This window comes from Ixodes scapularis, unplaced genomic scaffold (genome assembly GCF_016920785.2).
Source record: "Ixodes scapularis isolate PalLabHiFi unplaced genomic scaffold, ASM1692078v2 PGA_scaffold9__187_contigs__length_104089568, whole genome shotgun sequence".
In the NCBI taxonomy this organism is placed as follows: domain Eukaryota; kingdom Metazoa; phylum Arthropoda; class Arachnida; order Ixodida; family Ixodidae; genus Ixodes; species Ixodes scapularis.
Window position 1 is genome coordinate 23891103 of NW_024609884.1, and position 14475 is coordinate 23905577.

The following is a 14475-nucleotide window of genomic DNA, read 5'->3' on the forward strand; positions in this document are numbered from 1 at the left end:
CAGTTATATCCGCTTTTTTTAGTGTCTTTGTTTTTTCTTTGCGGTCGAAGACAGGGAGAGGAGGATACCAAGTGATTGCGTGCCTCTTCGAGAAGTTCGAGGCCGTAAGTGCACAGACAAGAATTAACAATGTCCTTCTCGGTTATAGTGACGAGGACACAAGACAACGCGCTGTGTACCCTTAAATCCACTAAAAGAGATGTGATAATATGTGAAGGTGTTATTGCCACAAGCATCCTCTTTCGTCGATGCACACTTGTCATCCTCTCTTAGAAAACTGGATGTATTTTTTTTTCCTGCTTCTTTCACCTTATTTGATCCTGTTTTAAAAGATTTTTTTTTTTTTGTAGTCCTACTTTTAGGGTTGGCCCACTTTATTTGTGAATTCCAGCCAGGTTATCTGCTTCTTAGTTACTCTTTTTGTGAGTCAGCTTTTTGCGAGCACTTCGAAAATAGTATAGTCTTCCTTTTTTCTTCCTGTTTTGCCCAAGCTGGACGCATCTTATATCAAGCAGATATTTTTACAAATAAAACATAATGGTGGCTAACGTAGACTTGATATTCTGGGCTTGAGGAGAGAGTGAAACTCGTGAGTGAAGCCATTGCGCGGCTTACTTAGTTCTCTGCCCTTCGCTGCCCATGGCACCAGCGGACGTCTATCTGGAGAACACCGGGGTAAACTGCAGTCGGTCCGTGCTCCGTGCGTTTTTGAACGGCACCAAGAAAGGTACTCATGGCAAACGTGCGTTCACGTTTGCAACACCCTTCGGCTGTTACCGCTTTCTGCGCCTACCGTTCGGGATATCGTCAGCTTCGGAAGTTTTCCAGAAAACTCCAACCGAAATTTTCGAAGGTCTTCCCGGTGTCAAAGTGTGCATCTATAATATATTAGGCAGTGGCGTCGCAAAGGGGGCGGGGGGTCGGGTCGGGTCGGCGCGGGCCACCGCCCCGGGTGCCGGTGACACTAGTGAGGCCGCTGGTCTGGGGGTCATCAAAACAAGAACACGACGAACGTTTGAGCTTGGTGCTGTTTGTGGCCGAACGCGCCGGATTAACTTTCAACCCCGATAAGTGCATCATCGGCGTCGAGAAACAACAATACATTACTGACACGTGGCGTGGAGAAAGATGCGATACAGCATGATTGCGCTAAACAGTGCGACCAATGTAGTGGTCGTACACAATCCGAGAAAAGAAAAAGAAGTTTCTGTACTCTTTTCAATCATTGCTTGGTTCATAGAACCAATACAATTCAAAACAACAAAAAATGAAGTTTTGTACGTAGTAAAGAACGATATAAATTTGAATATAAAAGTTGACGTGGGAAATTCTAAAAATAAATGCCTAACTTTCGAACACAGCAATGTTAGAAGCCCATTGAAAAACTAGCTTGCTATTTCAGAGCCGCTTTTGTTACAATTGTCCGGCCAATCTTCTGTACACACCCTACTATTAATCTGGTGGTTTCCATGATGAATGTTTATATTCACTTCGACTGCACAGCGTGCTGCAAGTGCTATTCCAGCTTAAAACTATGTACCGTATTTACTCGCATATTGGTCGATACGTCGTATAGGTCGACCCCCTAACTTCGGGACCCCCGAAAAAAAAAAAAAAGTTGAAAAATATAATACCGGGATTCGCGTATTGGTCGACCCCCCAGTTTTGATGAGGCGATTTTTGAAAAACAGGTCGACCTATACGCGAGTAAATACGGTAAATGTCAGTAGACCCAAGAAACATAACGTTCTACTAACATATATTTGTATGCTCTGTCAATATATTAATATTGTGGCCAGCTAGGCTAAACATTTCTTAATATTTCATCAGAGAATACCTAAAATGGCATAACTGAAACCACACAGAATTGGCAATTTTTTTTTTCTTCTCAGTAATATTTGCGGGTACGTCCTACTTCCTTGAGCAGATCTTGGGCGCTTGCTTACCCTCGCATGATCAGTCACCTTGCAACATCACTTTTTTTTTTCTCAGTTTAAACCTTTCCTTTTGAAAGCCATTAAAGGGACACTCAAGCGGTTTTTGGAGAAGCTACTTTTTGGTGCGATGGTGTTAAGGAAGTGTCAGTGGATGAGTATCTTCAGTTTTAGAAGGCAGAAACGCCTATTAATCACGCAGGAATAAAATACGTGCGGACTCTTTTCTGTACTTGCGAGGACCAATGAAATTATCGTATGTTTAAAAATTTTGGCGGTCTTTTTAAAGTTTCGCTGAAAAAACAATTTTCAGTTCATTTAAATATGTTGTGCATGATAATTTCACAAGACGTAAAATATTTCTAGTTTAGAATACGCGATAGCGCAATTATCGTTTCACAAACAAGGGACTACGTTTTCTATTTGCCTTCCTCCGCGGGGGGTGAATTTCCCGTTCCCCAGGGATGCGCGGAAGCGCACGTATCTCCGCGCGTTCCGCGTTGCAGGCCGGCTCCTTCTATCCGCAAACGTGGCGTCGGTGGTGATCGTCGGAATGGACGGCCTGGTGAAAGATCATCGTTCCGCGTAAAAGCGCTATCCTTGACTGTGAATTTTCGTCGTGTTTCGCTATGATAACCCAACACGTACTAGAAGGGAACGTCCACCTACTCGTGCGGCGATGTCGTGGCGGCACTCTCAAGATAGCAGAAACGCCCGTGCCGTCGTGTTTGTTTACTTCGACTACAGTGGTGCTTTCTAAGCATTTGTGTCCTCGAACATCGCCCGGATTTCTGATTTGGCGCATTTCATGCGTGTGCTCAAGTTCAAGGTATTACTGGCGCGTACCGTATAAAGGATACGAATTTTCACGCGTATTCCTCACCGGAGAAAAGTGATTAGTGTTAGCAATCCTGAACACTCGCAACGTCTATCTGATCACGAAATCATATTTCTACGTTGCTATATCGCTGCTAAGATTACATTGTCCTTTATAATCGTAGAAAAGGCGTGTGGCGATATTTGTACTATTGCAATGTCGTGTATTAGAGTCGTGATCGTCCAAGACGGCGCTGCATCTTTTTATTTTATTCATTCGCTGTACCCTGCAAGCCTATCAAGAAAAAATAATAAAGCTTTAGACGAGAAAACTGTCTGTCTATATTCTGTTACGGCATTGAGTAGCTTTGCGTCCCCTTTTTTAGAGGGGCCGCTGACACAGCTGACGGCGGCGTACAGAAGCGGTCGCCGTGCTGACGACCCGCTGCGCTTGTTGTAGTGGTTACAGGTGTGTGTACGCGCGGCGCAGTGCGGTCGCAGTCGTAGGTACGCGCTCGTTGCGCATGTCTGAACCAACCTTCCCCCCGTTCTCCCGAGGCGAAAGTCAACGTGGCGACATCGTTTGACATCACGTACCAGAGGTAACGCTGCGATGTCAAACGCTGGTTTGGTTACGACTTGCCCCAACCGCAAATCGAAGAACGCCCGAAAAGGTCTGCGTTTCGTCGTCCTCGGAACCCGAACATGACTCCGAAGCGCTGCTATCGTCCACATCGCACGTCGGAGTGGCGTCATAGGAAATCATCCCCAGGTCGGCTGTCCGCCGAAGAACTTCAACCTCTAACGGCGTCAGGTCCTCGAGCGTAGAGAACTCCGCAATGATCGAAGCTCGAATGGCAAAGAGGTTCGGCCGATGCGGCTACCTGGCTACCTCGGGATCACTGCGCGACGGAACGTCGTCCAACGCCATTGGCCCGAGATCCTTTTGATAAGCGTGCGACGACCAATGAGAGTGGTTTCGTTTTCGGATGGATCCGAGGTTTGGCGGCCTTCAATTACATTTTTATTAAAGAAATAATCACCGTATGACTATACTTTTTGGTTTTTAGGGATACTTAAGGCGTCTAAATTCAGCTGTCATTATCAAAACACGAACTCAAAAACCACTTGACTGCCCCTTTAAGATGTCTCCTACAACGTTACGCTTCACTCCGCAGATCAAACTTATCTGCCTATTGTATCGTGAACTTTAAAAATTGCCATCACTTCGTAAATAAAGAAAAAAACGTTAAGATATTGATAACTGCTTATCGTTTCGAGATAGAGGAATTGAACAACATAACAAAGAGGGACACACACAACCCTGCCCCTGATGGTGTTGGGAGTTCCCTTTTTATGAATCCATTTTTTTCCTTGTCATCACCAGCTCGGTCACTTCCTTGGACTGGCGATTGATTCTTTGCTAAATGCTTCCTTAACATGCTTCTTAATTATATATAAACCATAATTCTTAGTGACATGTCTGGGTGGAAAAGCAATGACTTTAGTGGAATAGGAATTCCACTGTGCACACTGAATCCTCTTTGATCTTTTGAAGCTTAAAAGTCGTAAACTCGCCCTCATAGTTGGTTTTGTACTGGTATTTTCCAAATGTTTTGTCTAAAACCTTGACAGCTCTGGGCACAATATACCGAATAGCCAGCTCGGTGGTCTTTTGCGCAGAAGAGGGTGTAATTTTGTTTGTCGCACTCCTTCAGGTGTTAAAACCCCCCTTGCATATACAATCTAATATAATTCTATAGTTTTGACAGATGAAAACAGAAAACGGCTTCGTTCCTGCGATGCTGTCAGTGTACCGACCCTGCTGCCCGTCCCAACTGTCAGTCCCGATGCGGGGACCTATATCGCCAATTACCTTGGCCGCCGCGAGGTCATCCCTGCGCACTAACTTCCTTGCCTTGCTGGCGTTCGCAACGAGGACGGTTCCCCAGGAGCTCAAGTTCATGGTGTGGCTGACGCTGGCGACATCATTAACATGGTCATTGATGTGGATCTCGTCCGATGCGAAGATGGGTTCCATCGCAGCAACACAGGACCAAGCGAGCTCGCATTTGGCGCGCGTGCCTTACGATGGCGATCATCATCGCGCGGTGCCGCCGTGAGCACGCGCATTTCTTGAGCGGGATCCGCGTGCATGCCAGTTCGTTGCAATCAAGTTCCAGCAAACCCCCTCATTATAAAGTTAATCCACGCACAAAATCCTCCGAGCAGCTTTTTCCCCGTGTGTGTGCGCGCGCGTGTGCGTGTTTGTCCAAAGTCGCGTGAATCTGCTGGCGATTTGAGAATACCTCGTCATTTGGTCCACCTGGACAGGTAGAAGAAAACGTGTCTATAGAATCGGATATGATCTAATAAAGGAGAACAAAAATAAACGGTGCTGCTTTGCTTTGTTTGTATGGTGGTCGGTAGACATGCTGCTGTCATCGTGTACTTGAACAACTCAACACGTGCGCCTCTACGCACGGCGCAGGGGTGATTCCGTCTAGGGTGTGTTAAACATTTATGTGGAGTTCCGCAAAGTATACATTTATCATATATGTAGGCGATCATTCATTAGCATCAAATGTGTTGTGCGGAGGTTTAGTCAGCGGGAGGTATCTGTTGTAAATGAGCGATTTGTCCACCCGAGGTCTTTAGCAGGATCGCGTTTTCGTAAAACGATGCTGGCATTGGGAACTCGCGCTGCCACTTCGAACCGTTTAGAAACAATGAACTAAAACTTCAAACCAGGGAGTTGAAGTAAAACGTTTTGAACGCCCGATGCACCGCTCCAGGCGCTCCAGGCGTGCGAAGTACAACTTTCCCGCAGTGCAGAAGTGCTCGTAGGAGAAAGCCAGTTGCTCCAAAGCGGGCGGGATGCCCGTCATTTAGTCGCAATGAGCATTATAGACAAAGCTGCAGCGTGTTATACGGTATATCGAAATCGTCCCTCTTACCGGAATGGATTACATTCTTTAAAGTTTCAAACAAAGAAAAAAAGTCTGATAAGTAAATGTCCCCTTCGGAATAACGTGGGATATTGTCAATGGAAGAGGCACAAGTGTTGCGTGATATTTCGTTCTCCCACCGGTGCCAGGGGGTGTAGTGGGACGTATTTTGACGAGCAGTTAGCCTTCAAACTAATAACATGCATTGGCTCACACAGCCGAACGCTGCGTCAGAAACACGCCCAAATAATTCATGTTGTACCCATGGGTTTAGTTCTTAACTTCGCCGCTATTGGCGCGACGGTTGGGTCGATTCCCCAAAGGGGTCTAGAACCCCGTCGAAATCCGACTCTGAGATCCCCTGAGCCTTTCCTGACTTTAACTACTGGTGATATTGTAACGAAGTAATCTCAAATCCAATTTCATTACGCCATCGCTGCTGTCATGCATCGTGGGAACTAGTCTGATCTGCACGAGCGACAACCCCACTGAAGATTTGTGCGAGCAGAGCACGAGCTGTCTCGTGAACTGTCGCGTGCCTCCTATGAACTGCAGTTATGGCGGCGTCACGCGTGCGTAGAACGCCTAGTGCAGGGGTCTCAAACACACGGCCCGCGGGCCGCATGCGGCCCCGCGGCTCACTTGGAAGAGGCCCGCAGGCGACCGGCTACAAGTCCCGGTTCCCATGTCTCGAACGCTAGGAATGGCTGGCGCCACAGTGATTTCATCTCGTCGATTACTTTTCGCTCGAAAAGTAGCTGTGTTCTTTTCACATATTCACATAGATCTGTGTTTATTTGCCGTTTGCTTCGCTTTATTTTCTGCTTCCCGGCTTTTTTATAGTGTAAAACAATTCCAAGGGTGCAAACGCGAGCTATTCGTTGAAGGATACATCTCGGGCTGCACGAACTCGATCAGCAGGAGCAACTGCCAGAGATAAAACTAGGATCTCGGGATTCTCGCCTTCAAGAAATATCACTATTAAAAGACAAGTATTTGTTCAGAGTGTTGTAATAAAAATCGTCAGGAAAGCAAAAACTGTTAAATTAACTGATTGGTTTCAGATACATGTTGGGCTTGGTTAATTCCCGAGGGAATTGAGCGACGGAAACGACAGTGTACTTGCTCTCTTGTTCTATTAAAAATGTCAGCCCGTAGGCGGCACGGTGTCATTTGAACTCTTGTTATCATATCATATTAGGGCCCGAAGTCGTCATAGAAATAAATCAAATCTAAAGATGCCACTGGCTAAACTGCGAGTTTACAAAAAGCATAGAACACGAGGTATCTGCCCTTTCAAATATTTTACCCCCCCCGCCCCCCCCCCCCCCCCCCATCTTATGTTGGCCCTCGACCTTTCCGGTGTGAGCTGTCTGTCCCCCATACTCAAATGGGTTTGAGACCACTGGCCTAGTGAGCTGAGATCGGTCCATTGCAGATTTCTAATTGGCCAACAGCAATAGACCTATTTTAACAGCAAGTTTCGCTACGCCGCCGCTGCCGGCATGCATCGTGGGAGGGAGCTGTAGCAGCTATAGTCTTTCGGCACGCATAGAGAGCCTCAAGTAATTGTGTGTTCAACTGTTCGCCCGGGGTTAGTTACGTGTTTATGGGCGCTATTAAATTGCAAAATTTTGCTGTCCCGTACGAAAATGTCAGATCGGAGCGGTTCCCTTTCGGATCCGCGCGGATCCGATCTGGTACCGCGCGCGATTCTGGGTGTAACCAGTCGGATCCAGTAAGACGCACCGCACTTGAACCGCACGGTGATGGGTAGTTCCGATCCGTTCCCCTTGGTTCCAGTATGGTCTGCTCCCAGCCTGCGGGCGCGACATGCGTGACTGTAGGAGGAGGGGGTCCGCGGGGAACTCCCGCTCTCTTCCCCGCGGTCTCTCGCAGGCACGTGTTAGGGACAGGCGCATCCGCTACCAAGGCGCTGCGAGCGGGCGTTCTCCGCGCCCGCGCCTCACTTTGTGTATGATGTGTCGCAGTCGGCGGCAACGCTCCGAGCGTTCGGTTCTCCGCTCTCGTCGAACTGTCGGCCGGCGCTCGCCCGGCGGCGACGTTTGCGCTGCGGGCGCACGGATATTCGCGCCCATCGTTGCACTGGATGGATACCCACTGACCTCGGCTTTGAATCTTCATATAGTATGAAGCTGCCGACCCATTGCACCCATTGCACTTTGGTTCAGCATCTGGATGCGTTTGGCGCTGGTGTGCTTGGTGAAAATACTTGGACAACTTGGATACCGCTTGCCCGCCGGAACTTCCCGATGCGCTCAACACTGGATACTATGCTTGTGTGTGCTGTGTGTGTGTTTGGGACGACACCTGGACGACCGAGTGCGCCGCCGGAATTCCCACTGCGCTCACCACTGGACTCTCCAAAAGTATTTCGCGCGATGCCCTTAGCCGTTTCAGACCCAGGCTATTCCGCCTGGGTCTGAAATCGCGTTGATCTGTTGTTTGTAAAGGCTAAGGGCATCGCGTGAAATGCTTTTGTAGAATCCAGTGGTGAGCGCAGCAGGAATTTCGGTGGCGCGCCGCATGAATCTGAAATTGGGACACCGGTTGGAACCACGCGGTATCAGTGGCTCTGCAGACGCACTGGAACCAGCCGGTTCCGCCTGGATCTGAAATTGGGGCACCAGTTTGTATCCCGTCTGGAACTGCGCGGTTCCAGGCGTGATACAAGCTAGTGCCCCAATTTCAGATCCAGGCGGGACCGGCATTTTTCATTCCGGTCTGTATCTGACATTTTCGTATGGAATGGGTCTATGGGGCTACGGGTGGTTTTTCAACGCAACTCCGGTGATAAACAGCCCTGGAGCTGCTTGAATATTTCACGCGAAGAACAGAATAAAATAAGTAAGTATTTTTTAACGCGAAAAAGGGTATAATCTGCCATCTTGGACGTTGCTGAGTGTGCGCACTGCGTGTGCGTGACGCCGCCATTACTTTAGTTCGCAGGGGGCAGGTTGCGGTGCAGGAGAGGGTTTGTAAAGTCTGATGCTCTACACGCGCAGAGCTCCAGCGAGATTGCCCCACGTGCTGAAGGACTAAAGTTTCCTCAATGCATTGCGGCAGCGGTGGCTTACTCAAACTGGCTGGTGAGATCGGTCTAGTGCAACGAAGGCTGAGGGAGTGGTGAAAAAGATGGGGGGAGGATTGGTCGTGTCGGGTGGCAGAGACGCGGCATGGATTCAACTCATGCGCATCAGAATTTGCTCAGGGAGGTATTTTCTTTCTATTTATTTTATATCCTTTCTCCCTCGGTTTGGTTTGGACACAGGCTCTCTAGGTACGCGCGACGATTCCCGCTGCAAGTCTGCACGAGATGGCACAAGCGGTCTCGCGCATTGCCGCCTTTTCTCCTGCTGACTACAGTTATGGCGGTGTCACGCATGCGTGGAACGCTTAGTAAGATCGGTCTATTATTAAATTTTATTGAAAAAAAAAAGTTGCGCGTTTTCGAAGACCGCTGCGGCACGAGCCGATCAGCCGACCCGGCAGGCGGCGCGACATCTTATGGTCACGAGTAGGGAGGCTCTAGTGAGGGTGCGCGCAACTCAAAACCTGGAGAGCGTTTGCAATTTAATGGCGGCGCCTGAGGGAAAGGATTCAAGAAAGGATATGCGCCAGTGTTGCCTGCATGAGAGCAGGCGCCCGCTCTGTTGCAACTCTGTTGCTCCATGCGCCTTTCCTCCTCTCGCCTCCCATTGCAAGCAACGAGCGCATTGGCGCAGCCTCTAGGTGGGCTAGGTGGCGCAAGCTACCGCCCGTTACAAAGGGAATAGCCATTAACATCCATCCATCCATCTCTCGCTTCAAGCAGGGTTGCCAGACAAGTAGCAACGTCCAAGATGGCGGAATTTACCATTTTTCGCGTTTAAAAAAATACTTAACCTATCGCAACAAAACTGGTGGCTATGGAAAAGTAATCATTTATACCTTGTGTAAATAATTCAAGCACCTTAATGGGCCTTTATGACCCGAATTAGGAAAGAAAACGACCCTTTGCCCCATAGACTCCCAGCAAAATTTAGCAATTAAATGGCGTCCATGTCCCGTGATCGCCGATCTAGCAGTTGCACCCACCCTCACTTGAGCCTCCCTAGTCACGAGCTTGCAGTAAAAGATGCGTCACGAGCATTGCACGAGCATGCCGATCTGGTACAAACCTTTCGGGGCTCTTTTGCGTACCTATATATATGGTGTTTCACGAAAGGTGGACAAATTCCAATGCTGTAAAAACTACGCATCGCAAAAAAAAAAAAAGGCTTGTGTCGTTTTGGTTTTAGGCCAGGGGCCTATTTCGAAAAAAATATTAAAGGTCGGGATATTCAAGTTGTTAAAGGGGCCCTGCAATCATATTTAAGCGTCTACCTTTTTTGCGGTTTCCACGTCTCTTGGGGTTCGGGCAAGCCAGCCGGGCACGGAGAGAATAACTAAATATCAGTGCGTCATGTTTTAACCGGACGACGCGGAAACCTCCTCCACCGACGAGGGCGACCCGCGGTACCGAAAACGCGCAAAATGTGACGTCTTTGGTCCTGGGCTTACTACTGGTCAGAGCCGCTAAAAGCTTCTTTTTAGTCGAAATACAAAATATAAGTGGCGCGAACCGTTTCAATTATTTATAAAAGTAGTTTTTGTTCAGTATTTTAGATAAAAAAGGAAAAGAATGCAGTTCATAAAGTACGGGAACAAGAAATGACCCGTCGACATACCCGCCACCAAGCGGTGGAAAAGTCGGCGCATACTAGAAAGGAGTAGTGGGATCAGGCGCCGGCACGGAAAGGTCCCGGACGTTCGCGGCGGTGCTGTGGTCGTATGGGCAGGAGGACCCGACCGGCTCTGAGCGTTCCGAAGGCCTTCGGCGAGAAGCTTTGTCTTGCGGTTTGGCCGTTTCGCGGTATTGCAGCGCAAAGTAGCTCCCATTCTGAACTGATCTTTACCCCGTGTTTGCTGTCGTTTCTGGCCAATGAGGTGTCATGCCGAATTAGTATTTAATCGCGCAGCAAATGCAATGAGAGCCGCTCTGGATGCCCGCTGCATAACAAGCTTTAATGGCGCCCTCTCGCGCCGTCGACACGGAGTGCGGCAGCCGTGAGCGCTCGATGAGCTCACTACTTCTCCTCTAGTTCACGGCCACTCTCAAGCAACCAAGGACGTCACGAGGGAGGTTATTTTTTGCTTGTTTTTATAATTTTAATTTGCCTATAACTTTTAAATTAAAGGGAATTTCGAGAAAAGAAAAGTTTCACTAAGTTACTACGTTCAGTGCGCTCAGATTCGGTGCAAATTAAAAATTAGTAAAAAAAGTCATTGCAGGGCCCCTTTAATGCTTTTCGCGTAATTAATTTTTGTAAATATTGAGTTTAAGGGCATTGTTTCATTTGGAAACTTGCTGAGCATCATCGAAAAACACGAAATAAAAAAAAAATGGAGTGCGATTGAAGGAATGAGCTGCATAATGCAGCTTTCTGAAAAACAGCACAACTTCGACAGGTTTTTAAGTTTCGGTTTGCAGTCGGAGCGCTTCTCGGCATCGACGGTACCGCGGTCCGTGGAGAAATAGTGCAACCAACATCTGCTTCGCTGTCTTCGCGGCGCGCAACGCAGCAGAGGCAGGTTGCACTATTTCTCCACGGGGTGCGGTGCCGTCGGTGCTTCTACCGAGAAGCGCTCCGATGAGTGGCTCCAATTGAAAACCGAAACTTAAAACCCCGTCGTAGTTGCGCTGTTTTTTAGAAAGCTGTAAAATGCAGCGCATGCCTTCTATCGCACTCCAATTTTTTTATTTATTGTTTCTAGATGATGCTTAGCAAGTTTCCAAATGAAACCATGCGCTTGAACTTAATATGAAAAGAAATAATTGCGCGAAAATTGCTAACTTACTTATCGCGAACTTTAATAATTCTCTAAATAGGCCCCTGGTCTAGGACCAAAACGACATAAGCTTTTTTTTTTGGTGCCATGCGATTCATGGTTCTCGCAATATCGAATTTGTCCACCTTTCGTGAACACCCTGCATTTATAGTTTTTTTTTAAACTTAATTCAACAGATTTGTTTTAAAAAAGTCGTGAAAGCTACACTAATGCGGTTTATGCAGGTTAGTTATACGGCGAGGGGGACAGAGTATAAGGGGCTAATCATAACGATCAGTTGGCTAATTATTTAAAATTCGTTAATTAATTAATTTATGAAAATAGACTTATGGTTCCAATTACAAACTTGCTCAGCGCCACCGAAAACCACTAAATCAACTCTTTCTAGAAGGATATAACACAGGGGCAGTATATTACGGCGTTCCGTAAAAACGCTCAATAGGCCGATCTCACCAGCCAGTTTGACTACGCTACCGCTGCTGCAATGCATCGAGAGAACTGTCTCGGGTTCTTCACGTGCACGCCCCGCCGCTCGAGTCGGTCGTCTGCGTCACCACCCACCATTGCAAATTTTTTGGCCCTATTTTTAACAAAAAGGGAGCTACGCTTTGTAATATGACAAGATTAAACGGACCTGTGAAATACACATTTGACGAAAAATTTAGATTGCTTTGTGCAGGCATCGATTTTTACAATCGATTTTAGATCGAGCCTAGTGATTTCAGTTCCAAAACCGACGCGCCCCATCGCGGCGAAATACCACGCAGTGCACTCTGGGAACTAGTTGGCCGCTCAGTTTCGGTTTCGATTGAGCAGCTTCATCTCATGCTATCACGCCGCGACCGAACGCGCTGCTTGCGTTTTCGATTATCTGACTTTTCACGAACGTACAATACGCTCATTCTCGAGCGATACAAAACGAAGACCGGGGCACTTTTCTTGGTTCCCGAAACACCGGATATTATGAGTGCGTATGCAAACGTAGTAAGGCGTGGCTTATACCCTTGTTACACGGGCACACTTAACTGCAGTTACGCTAAACCACAATTAGCGCACTATAGGTTGTTTGCACATGACGTCAATCCGCCATTTTGTTGTTAGTTTGTTTTTTCAAACAAATTTACAACATTGAAAGATTACATCGTAACCGGTTGAAATGATGTCAGCGGTGCTCTACGCATTTGAGAAGGCATGCAAATCCTTGAAATGCTCGAGTTTGGCACACGCCACACAGATCGCAACAACAAAATGGTGGACGAAATTACGTCAGTGAAAACACCCTATACTTGCCGACAACATTCTGCGGCGATGCAGTCAGAGCTATGGGCGAACGTGCGCTTGAGCATCTTGAGCACCCATCAAAGCGGTGCACGCGCTCTTTTCACTTCTTTTGAAATAGCTGTCCGAGGGTATAGTGCGGCATCTGTGCTGCCACGTAACCGCAGTTAAAGCTGAGTTAACCGCGGTTAAGGGTGCCCGTGTAACAGGGGTATTAGTCACCTCACCCAACGAGTGCATCTTTGAGTTCAATTTCAATAATCCCGTCTAGTACCAGTGAACTACAACTGAAATTTGTTCACCTGGAGCCTTTCACCTATTTTGTTTGCCAAACGTCCGCTTCTTGTTACTTCATTGGGCAAAAAGCAAGCCGCATTCTCACAGGAGTATCAAAGTTGAGCCCAGCGTTGACGCATGAACTTTTAAGGAAACGCAATAAATTCGACCTCGCTACTGTACAAAAGTTACTATGATGTCTTCCTCGTGTCATCATATATCTCCCACTCAAATTTTATGCTGATAGAAGATTCAGTTATTGCAAACGCTGAGATCGGCTAGCTACGACGGAGGCCCTAACAAGTGTCCCCTACTCCTCGCTAAGCCTTTTTGGACGAGCTTTTACTGACGCCCAATATCTGTGCCTGAACGGTGTGTCTGAAATTATCTCGACATACTCAGGCAGGAAGAAAGCAAATACATAACAAATATAATGGCCATTAACAACTGTCAAACGCGCTTTGAATAATTTCGTTCGTTCGGCGCACCGCATAGGGGTTCTTGCCCGTCCGGCGCACTCCCGGCGAACGGTGCGACATTCTTCACACAAGTGCTCGACATTTGCTTACTAAAAATGGTATGTATGTGCGAATGTGCCTATATGATTGCAGGATAACTTTATGCGCATACGCCATGTTGAACATTAGTGGAATGCAAGCGGGTGGGGACCTCACTTCGTGCAGTGCTGCGGGTCAGTACAGATAAGAGATTAGAAGTGTGTTAAAATTGAGCTTTTCAATGGCGCCTCCGAGTTTTACCTCGCGTACTCAGGCGTATTAAGAAAAACAGTAATTGCAAAAAGTGATTTTTCGTCTATGGACGCACGAAAGAAACAAACTTCCTGATCAACAACACTAATGTAAAGGCGCGAGCTCGATGTATGCATACTTATTCGTTGCTACAGCTTGTTACATAGGCAAGATACATAGGCTCGGGGATCTTGCTACATAGGCAAGATCCCCGAGCTTCGCAGCGTCAAGATTCCCAGCACTGGCTCGTCCACATACAGTCGCCGGCCATATGAGCTCCCCCGGCCGAACGCCGACCGGATCAGCGAAAATCCCGCACGCGGCGCGTCGAGCGTTGCCGCGCTTTGGGAGCCGGGCTATTGGGACCAAACCATTTTGTTATCAAAGGGGTGGACGCATAGCATTTATCGGGATTCCAGCCTTTAGAAGTGTGAATCACAAAAACATGGCCGATTAGAATTTCCGTCTTCGGGTTTCAGCCCTAAGTGTTCGGAGATGGTGTTATAACTGCTGATAAACTGGAGCTTGCTTTAGGCGTATAGATAAAGCAGCAGCGTTCGACCGATGTTTACAAATCTAGAA